A 12,272-nucleotide genomic window follows, 5' to 3' on the forward strand; every position below is an offset into this window, starting at 1 on the left:
AGGAAAAAAATAGTCTTAATTTATAAAGTTCTGTACTCTGACTTGCAATTCAGTCTCAACTTTAAAAAAAGGATATTATGAAATAATAAATTAAAATTTTTATTTATAATATTATTTAATTGATATATATCATTAATAATTTGTTTTGTAATTTTTTTAGATAAATATATTAATTTTATCGTTGGTTTTCATATACCATATATTTAAAGATAAATTAAAAGTTTTCCATATAATATTAATTGATTAACATTTTCTATTCATAACGTCTTTCATTTTATTAGGTCATATTTTATTTTACATGATTCTTGATTCTATTATTGACCACAAATTAGTCATTTTTTATTTTGTTTTAAATCTTAGTTTAGAATCTTAATTTTTGTAATTTTTGTTTAGTTTATTTTTAATCAAAGTTGATTTATTTATTTATTTATTCTAAAGTATTGTTATTATATTTTTATAAATTTTTATATGTAGTTGATTTTTGTGGTAGCTAGGATTATGACACTAATGTTTGAAAATGAAAATATAGTGAGGAGAAAGAGAGAAGGAATTGAACTAAAAAATTCAATATTAAGGATTAAGTTGTAATTTCAATCAAAGTTTTGTTTTTTCTAATATATATTTTTTTTGCATAAATAACAGTTAAAAACTGTAAAAATGTAATTTAAACTTCTTAAATGAGTAACTAAGTCTAATATTTCAACTAAGTAGACTTCTCCTCGCATTTTTTCTTTGTAACCTACTTTTACATTTTTTTTAAATACAACCAAAACACAATATTTATAAGGTGAAACCATGCAGATATATTTATATTTATTTTAAAAATATAATTATTGATTGATTTTATGTAGGTTGTAAATTAAGATATTATAACATTTGATTGTTTTACTAGAATTATTTTGAGATTTTTCTATCAATACTTAATTTGTTATTTTTAAAATTTAAAATAACAAATCATATTACTTCTTTATTCATGTATAAAATTATTTTTATTTAAGGTTCTTTACATATTCAAATTACAACTTTATTATTATGTCTATACTTCAACATATGTTTGAGGGTAATAATCTATTTCTTCTCGCTGACATAACATACTTATAACATACTTATGAATAAATAACTTCAATTTTAAAAAAGTAATTTTTGATTATTTACTTGTATTTCATCTCTTTAATTTTTATTTAATTATTTTTAATATTATTTATTTATTTATTCGAGGATTCTCTTCAAAAACTATCAATTTAGTATTCAAATTATGTTCTAATTTTGTCTTTACATTTTTTTCAATTCTTTCATATTCAAGAGGAATAACCCAATAAATATCTAACTTTTTCTTCTTCGTTCTTTTTACTATTTCAACTCTTGAAATTTACTTATTAACTATCCTAATATTTATATTTATCTTCACATAATATTTTATTTACATATTAATTCACATAATATTTTTTATTTTTTTAAGTTATTTTTAAAGTGTTATTCACTTTTAAGTGCAACTAAAATTAATAATTTAATATAAATTGATAAATTATTTTACTTTATTAATTAAAATTATGATGTGGTCGTTATTATGTTTCCATTCAACTAATTATAATAATACAAAAAGTTTTTATTTTTTTGAAATTTTAAAAAATATGAATGCAATGATCTTTGAATTACATGACTTTTGTAAACCCCGTTAAATTAGTAAATAATTAGTTAATAAATTAATTTTTAATAAAAAAATTAGAAATGTGAATATTATATTAAATTAGGATCATCAAAACGAGAATTTTGACACTAATTTCGAAGAATTCGGCCCAAGATTAGACCGAACGGGCCAAACCGATTGAATCGGGCCCAAACCGGGTCTGTAGGCCCAACCGGCCCAGAACATAAGTGAACCCAAGTCTCTTTTCTTCCCCCAATTTAGCAGATTCAGTGCTAAAACAAAATAAGGTAAAGGAGAAACGAAAAACACTTCCAAACCCTTACGGTAAATTCAAATCCCCGTAACTCCTCCGTCCAAGCTTCGATCGCCGCACCGTTTGTGGCCACGCAACCACCGCGTCGAGCTCTACGTTTCTATCGGAACAATTTTATAGGTAACTCACTTTATTGTTCTCAGCCACTCCTTCCCCCAATTTTCAAAAATTATGTGAAAGTATTAAATTTCTTTGCTCTTTGGTGTTTTAGGATCCAATTAGCATGAGAAAAATGTTCACTCTTGCTTATACGAAGCTTGGGTAAGGTGAGGATACCATAAATTGTAAGAATCGCGAATTAATTAACTGATTAATTAATGTAAAACAATAATAATTTAATTGCCCGGATTAGGTTCAAAATTTTGGAATATTATTAGAGAATTTAATTATGATTTTTTGGACTCAGTAGATTTTTCTAAGTCAGAAAATGTATTTTTCTCCAAAATCAAGAAAAACCATGAACTGGCAGCCGAACCAGTTGAACTGGTTTATGTCTACCCGGTACTGTGTGAGAAAAATTAGAAACAGTCAAAAACCTTAGAAAAATATTCCAAATGGAAAACTGGGCGTTAATTATAAGGAAAAGTATAGGGAACCAAGTGTCTAACCAGCCAAAAAGTGAACAACTCAATTGATTATAATTATTAATAATTAATTTTAAATTTTTTAAATTCAAAATTAAAAAAATTTAAAACTGATTAAATAAACCTAATTAAAGCCTATAAAAAACCTTCATCTTCTCTCTCACATTAACCTACCCACCTCCAACAACCACACACACAGACCCTCTCTCTCACCATTAGCGTCGGCGCAGTCAATTCCCATCGTCGGAAAAATCCAACTCATCGCATCCTCACCGCGAGAAATCAGAGTTCTAACTTTCTTCTAACTTTCTCTACATTTGGTATGCATGCCTTAGAGATCTCATATAGCAACAGGTACTCACAGAATCTTATACGTTTTTCTTCATATTGGGTCAGTAACCTTCCTCACCTAATCTACGACTACCCTTCTCCTCTAATGGTTCCTTCCGAGGTCGTCTAGTTCATTACCATTACATTAGGATATGTCCTCACTCAGAATAAGGGAAAAGAAGATAGGGCATCCGATTCAGAATCCATTCTTCCAGTCACAACAATGGACCTTGAAGAAAACAATGAAATCACACTTTTTTGGGCTTTTTTGAATCAAAGATCATAGCGTAGAAAAGGACCAGAGGCGTAGATGATCCAGAACTAAACCAATCACCTGCCAGTGGCATTAGTAATGAGACTACCGCTTGTGTCTATCTCGACAGGTAGGGGGAACGGATCCACTCATGCATTTATCCTCTCCAGCAACTCTTTTAGAAATTGTTTAAGGAAGGAGTGGTGGAGCACGAGTTGTTCATGACCAATTACAGAAATATAAAAAAAATATTCATTTAATACGAAAAAAACATCCTAATGCTTAACAAAAGAAATATTCAGTTATATTTTACATTTATAGAATTAAAAAAAACTATGAAATTCTTAAAGAAATAGAGATATTCACATTTGCAATACAAAAAAATTTGAAAAATATATAAAAGAACATCCATTTAGTATGAAAAAAAACATTCTAATACTTAACAGAAGAAACATCTATATATATATTAATTTATTTTTATTAAGATGAATTTCGAGGTCCAACCCATTAAAAAGCATTTGGCTGATTTTTGGCCGGTACCCTCTAGGTTCCCTAGCATTGTTGTAATTATAAAGGTTTGGCCCAAAGTTAGGTCAAACGGGCTAAAAATGCTAACGGGTTGGACCGGGCCCAAGTTGGGCCCAAGCCCAACATATATAAACACTTTAAGGCACCCACTTCAGCTCATTAAATACATTCAAGAGAGGGGGAGCAGCTGAAGTGAGAAGAGAGTTAGGGTTTCCCAAGTTACAATTCACATACAACTTCAATCCATCATATCTCGAGTTACAGTGCTCCAATTCGCGTGCCGTCACTTCTAGCTAAGCCTTGTAGTAAGTTTCTTGAAATCCCCTGCCCAGTTTCTTACCCTAAGAAATTTGTGTTTTTGGATTTTGGATTAAGTGGAATTTTGTGCTTTTGAGTGTTTAGGTACACTCTAGCCCTTGATTGATATTGGTTTTGGCTTCCAAAACTGTTGGGGTAAGGTGAGTTATTCTTGAACCCTTGTGAAATTGTAATTAAGTTGAACCCTAGGTTGATTGGTTATTGATGAGCGGATAATTTATACGCTTTTTGGCATTGTTTTTAGTATGTTTTTAGTATGATTTAATTAGTTTTCATTATATTTTTATTAGTTTTTAATTAAAATTCACATTTCTAGACTTTACTATAAGTTTGTCTATTTTTTTGTGATTTCAGATATTTTCTGGCTGAAATTGAGGAACCTGAGCAAAAATCAGATTCAGAGGTTGAAGAAGGACTGTAGATGCTGATAGATTCTGACCTCCCTGCACTCAAAGTGGATTTTCTGGAGCTACAAAACTACAAATGGCGCGCTTCCAATTGCGTTGGAAAGTAGACATCTAGGGCTTTCCAGCAATATATAATAGTCTATAATTTGCCCCCGTTTAGATGACGCAAACTGGCGTTGAACGCCAGTTCCATGTTGCAGTCTGGCGTTCAGCGCCAGAAACAAGTTGCAAAGTGGAGTTCAACGCCAGAAACACGTTACAAACCGGCGTTCAACTCCAAGAATGACCTCTCCACGTGTAAACTTCAATTTCAGCCCAAGCACACACCAAGTAGGCTCCGGAAGTGGATTTCTGCATCATTTACTTATTTCTGTAAACCCTAGTAACTAGTTTAGTATAAATATGACTTTTTACTATTGTATTTACATCTTTTAGTTTCATCTTTGGATTACTTTTTGATACTTTGATCACGTTTAGGGGGCTGGCCATTCGGCCATGCCTGGACCTTATCACTTATGTATTTTCAACGGTAGAGTTTCTACACACCATAGATTAAGGTGTGGAGGTCTGCTGTTCCTCAAAGATTAATGCAAAGTACTACTGTTTTTCTATTCAATTCAACTTATTCCGCTTCTAAGATATTCATTCGCACTTTAATATGATGGATGTGATGATCATGACAGTCATCATCATTCTCACTTATGAACGCGTGCCTGACAACCACCTCCGTTCTACCTTAGATTGAATGGATATCTCTTGGATATCTAATACAGGGGACCGAGTCCGAGATATTAGAGTCTTCGTGGTATAAGTTAGAACCCATGGATGGCCATTCCTGAGATCTGGAAAGTCTAAACCTTGTCTGTGGTATTCTGAGTAGGATCTGGGAAGGGATGGCTGTGACGAGCTTAAAAATCGCGAGTGCTGGGCGTAGTGACAGACGCAAAAGGATCAATGAATCCTATTCCAGTATGATCGAGAACCGACAGATGAAAAGCCGTGCCGTGACAGAGCATCTTGGACCATTTTCACTGAGAGGACGGGAAGTAGCCATTGACAATGGTGATGCCTAACATACAGCTTGCCATAGAAAGGAGTAGGATTGATTGGATGAAGACAGCAGGAAAGCAGGGATCAGAGGAACGAAAGCATCTCTATACGCTTATCTGAAATTCTCACCAATGAATTATATAAGTACCACTATCCTATTTTATATTTTATTTATTTTCGTCCACTATAATCTCTTAATACATTTAATCCGCCTGACTGAGATTTACAAGGTGACCATAGCTTGCTTCAAGCCGACAATCTCTGTGGGATCGACCCTTACTCACGTAAGGTTTATTACTTGGATGACCCAGTGCACTTGCTGGTTAGTTGTACGAAGTTGTGAAACAGATATAAGATCACGAACGTACGTATTGAGTTTTTAGCACCGTTACCAAGGAATGTAATGATCACAATTTCGCACACCAGTTATGAATTATGTGTATTATAGCTTGAAGTTGTGGTTATTAGAAAATATTGGAGTTGTTGGTGATTGTTGGTGACTTGGTTGTGGTTGGAGGCTTGGCTTTGCACTCAATTCGAGTTTTGATACATATAGAGAATCGGTCAAGGTATGATTTCGGTTTCCTCTGTGTAATATATAATATTTCTGGACACTTAGGCTAGTGACCCATAGGATAGGATTGAATTAAATTGGTTGTTAGAATTGTTGAGATATGATGAATGATGAATTGATGAGCTTTGACTATGTTTATAGAAGTATTGCATGATAATGTATGATGATTTGATGATTTGGAATGTTGATAAATTGCAATGTTTATGTTGGTTGCATGATTGGAGATTGAGATTGAAATTAATTATAATGATTGTTGGTAAGGGTGAAATGATATTTGATTTATGTGTTGTGAAAATATGAGTGTATTACCATGTATTTGATAATGAGAATTGATGATCTCATAAGATAGAGGGGGTGAATTGAGGTATGGCAAAAGGTAAGATTTGATGTGGGATGGAGTTAATGTGGTTTTGGTTGGTTTGAGTTGTGAAAATTGGGAAGATTGATAATTTGTAAATTTTTGGTAAAACTGAGATTTTGGTGAACTTCCATGAATCATATCTTGAGCTACCGTACTTGAAATTCAAAGTGTTTTTTTTCAAATGAAAGGAAATTGAACAAGCTTTAAAATGGTTTAAATTTTGTGGAAATCCGAATTCGGTAGAAAAAGATATGATTGTGGAAAGTTTGGTGTCAAAATCTAAAATTCTGCAATGTTGCAGAATTTTCTGATTTCTGCTTTGTGTGCGCACGCACACTCCTGTGATTTTTCAAACCTGTGTGCACGCACAGACTTGTGTGTACGTACACACAGAGTAAGACTTGCTGTTGGCAGCGCTAGCTCACCCTGTGTGCACACATAACCAATGGAGTTTTACAACCTGTGTGCACGCACAGCCCTGTGCGCACACACACGTTGGAAGGTGCTTCTGTTGGAGGCGCTAGCACGCCTTATGCGAGCGAATAGAATTATGAAATTTGTACCTGTGCGTACGCACACCTCTATGCGTACGCACACTTTTTGAAAAATCTCCAAGGCATGCACACATACACCCCTGTGCGTACGCACATGCCCTGTTTTTCAACTTAAACTTTGTTTTTGACTATTTCACCTTCCCAACGAGCTTAATCTTCTGTGACACCTTTTTAAGAATCTTGGGCTTATTTTTGGGTATAAAAACATGGGAAAATTCTTAAGTGGAATTAATTGGTATTTATTTCGAAAAGTTAGAGAACGGAGGCTTAGGTTTCTGATGTACTGAGGATGGGTTTGGTTGAGAGAGAAGGAAGAGTAATGAATTGATGATTATTGAAAGTAAATTGAGAAAGTCACGAACTATTGAGTTCGGAAATGGAAATGTTGAATTGTCAGTGGTTGAGATGAATCGAGGACTCAGAATGAAATAATGGATCCATGCTATACTGAAAAATGTTTTCTGAAAACCACTGAACTATTGTTGTATACTGAGATTTGTTGATACGCTATGCGCCTAGCAGGGATGGGGTTGGATCCCGCCTGTCGAGGTAGCGGTGGCGGCGTAAGGGCGGTGGTTCGTCCCGCTTGCATTGAGATGTGAGGTCTGCGGCAAAAGTATCCCACTCGCATCCCTTCGGATCAATAGAGTGTGCAGGCACAAAATCTTGGACGGTGTTCCGAGCACCATATCTCGGGGGTTCCCAATGATTCCGAAGGGCGACATCTCCATGGAGATATGTCGGGATGGCAGTTGAACCGACAATGTGATATCACAGCCAGTAGGACAGACATTCATCATGTGCATCTTCTATCTGTTTGTATGCTTTACCTACTTGTAATTGTTTGCCTAATTATATAACATGCCTATTTGAATTACTTGATATATATATGCCTATACTTGTGTTTTACTTGCATTGAACTTAATTGTGCTTTCTACTGGGATTGAGGAGGCTTGGAAGGCGGTGGCGATGGGATCGCATGGAGGATAGGCTGGTGAAGGCTGTGGAATAGCGCAGAGTTGTTAGTTAGAAAATCCACTAAGTTAGATTACCCTTTCATTATGTTAAGGTTTTACTTATGCTTTACTGTTTTAGTTGTGCTTTAAGATGAATCTTGTGATGGATATGAAGTTCTAGGATTTCCTTTGGCGTCCCGGGGTCTTATATCTTACATCACTGGGCACTATTACCATACTGAGAACCTCCGGTTCTCATACCATATTTTTGTTGTGTTTTTCAGATGCAGGTCATAACCCACCTCGGTGAGTTGCTTGGATGGTGACAGAAGCGAAGGATCCTTATCTGTTTTGGATGTCTTTTGGTTATTTTGTTTAGATCTCCCATCTTTTGTATTTTTCTTTTTCCTAGAGGCTTATTTTGAGAGAAAAACTTGTAAAAGCTGTTTTAACTTCGGAATTCTGTATGATCTGTATATATAACTGATGCCAAGGCATCTTAGGCTAGTTTCACTAGCATTTTTCTATTAGTTTTAGTTGTTTTATGCATTTTCTAGAGCTTAAAGTAACCAAAAATGGTTAAATGAAGAACAAAGCAATGAACCATCCAAACAGTATGATTTTGATGCAAATTCCATGAGTTTTAGTTATATTACTTGAATGATATGAATGGAAGAATTCTCATGAAATTTTGCAAGACTTTGATGCATTTGTTTGGATGATTTCAGGGGAGAAGAGGCTAAGCAAGGAAGCAACAAAATCAATAAAGGAAGCTTGAATATCACATGTGGAGTTTAAGTTCCAGTTTAAGCCTAAACTGGAGCTTAAACGCCAGAATCATGAAGGCTAAGAAATGCTTGAATTGAAGTTTAACCTCCAGTTTAACCTCAAACTGGAGGTTAAACGCCAGTATGAAAAGTCTCACCAAAGAAGCATTCCACGTTTAACCTCCAGTTTGACCTCAAACTGGAGGTTAAACGCCAGAATGATAATGCCACTCAGGAAGGAGTTCCACGTTTAACCTCCAGTTTAACCTTAAACTGGAGGTTAAACGCCAGAATGGGAAAAGCACCAGGGAGCCATTTCCACGTTTAAGCTCCAGTTTGACCTCAAACTGGAGCTTAAACGTGTTCGACCAAGAACTCTCCTCCAGGGTTGCTCTCTCCATTCCCACGTTTAAGCTCCAGTTTGACCTCAAACTGGAGCTTAAACATGTTCGACACCTCCAGGGCTACTCTTCTAAGCTTCCACGTTTAACCTCCAGTTTAACCTTAAACTGGAGGTTAAACGTGTTCGACCTCCAGGATGCCTCCTTCCATTTCCACGTTTAACCTCCAGTTTAACCTTAAACTGGAGGTTAAACGTGTTCGACCTCCAGGGCTGCCCTTCCTATATCCACGTTTAAGCTTCAGTTTAACCTTAAACTGAAGCTTAAACGTGTTCGACTACATGACTCTCCAGGGCTGCCTTCTTCCATTTCCACGTTTAAGCTTCAGTTTAACCTTAAACTGAAGCTTAAACGTGCTTCTACAAAAGGCCTCACTGGAAGTGTCTGGCGTTTAAGTTGCAGTTTAAGCTTAAACTGCAACTTAAACGCCACCCTTGGAAAAGGTTTCTGGACCAAAAATATTGTGGTTTAAGTTAGTATTTGAGCACAAACATTAACTTAAACTTATTCTGGTATGAAACCCAATTGAATATCATGGTTTATGGGATTGGGCCTGAAGGATTGATGAGTCTGAAATTTCAATTTATTGAGTCATGTGCCATTATTTGATTATCACTAAGTTGGCTCAATGAATGTTACAGAATTTGGATCAACAACCTCATCAAGATTATGGATCATAAACCCAAGGCAAAAGGAAAGCAGGGAGAGGCCTCAAAGCCCAAGAAACACAACAGAAGCTCAATATAGAAAGTGTATAAATAGGATAGAATTTAAGTTAGATGGAACTTTTGGAACTTTTACTTTCACTTTTAGCTAGTTTTCATATCTTTGTAATTGAATTCAGAGCTATGACTCACTAAACCCCCTTTCATTGGGTTAGGGAGCTCTATTGTAATTCAATGAATCAATAATAGTTTATCTTCTTCTTCAATCTTTTCTCTTGAATTTTGTTAGAAAGCTTCTCGATCTAATTCCATTGGGTAGTTGTCTTGGGAAAGAAACTACCCATAATTGGAATCCTTCGGAACCTTGGGAAAGGAATGGAGGATTCATGCTAGAGAAGCTTTCTCACAGTGAATTGGATTGGGATTTGGATGGATATTGTGACATGTAATCCTACCAAATTGTGGTTCATGAAACTGTGTGGTATAATCAGTGATCGAGCATCATCTCTTCTTATGAACATTTAAACCAAGGGATTGGGAATTTGTTCATTTTTAGAGAGAATTGGTGAGCCAAGGGATTGGGATCCAATCATATAAGATTGCCAAGCAAAATTCAATGAACGCATTGCTTGAGGAAGAGATAAACATGTTTTGATTCGGAGATCTCAATATCTCCTATAACCCAATGAATCCCCCAATTCTGATTTCCATCTTCTCTTTACATTCTGCAACTCAATTCTTGCAATCACCCCCATTCCCTTTTAATTTCAGCAATTTACATTCTGCTCTTTAATTCATGCAATTTAAGATTCCGCCATTTAATTTTCTTGTCATTTACTTTTCCCGCCAATTTTACATTCCGCAATTCTCATCTCAAATCTTGATTCCGCTCAACTAGAACACACTTCTAATCCGAATTGCTCACTCAACCAATCCTTGTGGGATTCGACCTCACTCTATTGTGAGTTTTTACTTGACGATAACCGGTGCACTTGCCGGAAGGAATTTTGCCGATCGTGCAATTTCCTAAATCGTAGCATAACTAGTTTATGCGCATCAAGTTTATGGCGCCGTTGCCGGGGATTGGTTTTCGATTGACAATTCTCCAATTGGAAGCTAACTAGATTGAGCAATTTCTCTTGCTTTGTTAATTCTGTTCAAGTTACTTGTTGAATTTTAATTTCTGCACTCGGTTACATGCTTTCTTTCTTTATGCCTTTAAATTCAAGCAACTAACTCACTGACTCACTAACTGTTTGAATTAATTCCTCAATTGCTCTAACCATACTCTTCCATTAACCAAGAGTATTTCACTTGTTTGTGCCTGTGCTGTGTTCTTGTATGACAGGTAGGAGAGGAGAGACATCAACTCCTCCATATACCGAACCAGAGAGGACCCTTCATAGACTGAGAAGGGAAGCAAGAGGGAAGAGAGTAGTGGGAGAAGAGGAATCTGAAGAAGAATCTGAGGACAATTTTGAGGAAGCTCTAGATCTCAACATGGATAGAGAAGTTCACAACCATGAGAGAGCTGATGGAAACAATGCCATTCCTGAGAGGAGGGTTCTTAGTTCATACATAAACCCAACCTCTGGGAATTGTGGTAGCAGCATCCAGAAACCACCCATTCAGGCCACCAATTTCGAGCTCAAACCACAGCTAATATCACTTGTGGAGAATCATTGTTCATTTGGTGGAAGTGCTAATGAAGACCCAAACCAACATCTCACAAAATTCCTGAGAATTTGTGACACTGTGAAGTCTAATGGAGTCCAGGAAGATGCCTATAAACTGCTTTTGTTCCCATTTTCACTTAGGGACAAAGCAGCTAAGTGGCTGGAATCATTCCCAAGGGGGAGTCTAACAACATGGGATGAGGTGGAAAGCAAGTTTCTGGCACGTTTCTACCCCCCACAAAAGGTCAATAGGCTTCGATCTGAGGTTCAGACGTTTAGACAACAAGATGGTGAAACTCTCTACGAGGCATGGGAGAGATTCAAGGACTTGACAAGGAAATGCCCACCAGACATGTTCCATGATTGGGTGCAATTGCATATTTTCTATGATGGACTCTCTTATGAATCAAGGAAGGCTGTAGACCATTCATCAGGAGGTTCATTGAACAGGAAAAAGACTGTGGAAGAGGCCATTGAAGTGATTGAGACAGTAGCTGAGAATGAGTACTACTATGCATCAGAGAGGCACAACACTAAGGGAGTCATGGAGCTGAACCATGTTGATACAATTCTAGCCCAAAACAAGGTGTTTGCCAAGCAATTAGCAGAACTTACCAGGCAATTAGAAACAAAGCAAGTGGCTGCAATACACACACAAGATCAAGAGGAAGTAAGCATTGAAGGAGGTGATTGGGAAGAGGCCAACTATGTGGGAAACCAACAGAGGCAATCATATGATCCACATTCCAACACTTACAACCCAGGCTGGAGAAACCACCCAAACTTTGGGTGGGGGAACCAACAAACCCAACCACAAAACCACAAACCTTACAACCACAACCAACATAACAATTCCACATACCAAAATTCCAACCAAAGATCATACC

The 12,272-nt window shown here is 36.1% G+C and overlaps 1 non-coding gene across 1 annotated transcript; it reads right to left on the minus strand.

Moving 5' to 3' along the window:
- Window positions 1-11,635: 11,635 nt before the first annotated feature.
- On the minus strand, window positions 11,636-11,739 carry LOC148570758 (small nucleolar RNA R71). Its single transcript, XR_015880458.1, has one exon. It is a non-coding gene; the product is annotated as a small nucleolar RNA R71 (small nucleolar RNA).
- Window positions 11,740-12,272: the final 533 nt, after the last annotated feature.

This window comes from Arachis ipaensis, chromosome B3 (genome assembly GCF_059453495.1).
Source record: "Arachis ipaensis isolate K30076 ecotype BB chromosome B3, ASM5945349v1, whole genome shotgun sequence".
NCBI classification, from domain to species: domain Eukaryota; kingdom Viridiplantae; phylum Streptophyta; class Magnoliopsida; order Fabales; family Fabaceae; genus Arachis; species Arachis ipaensis.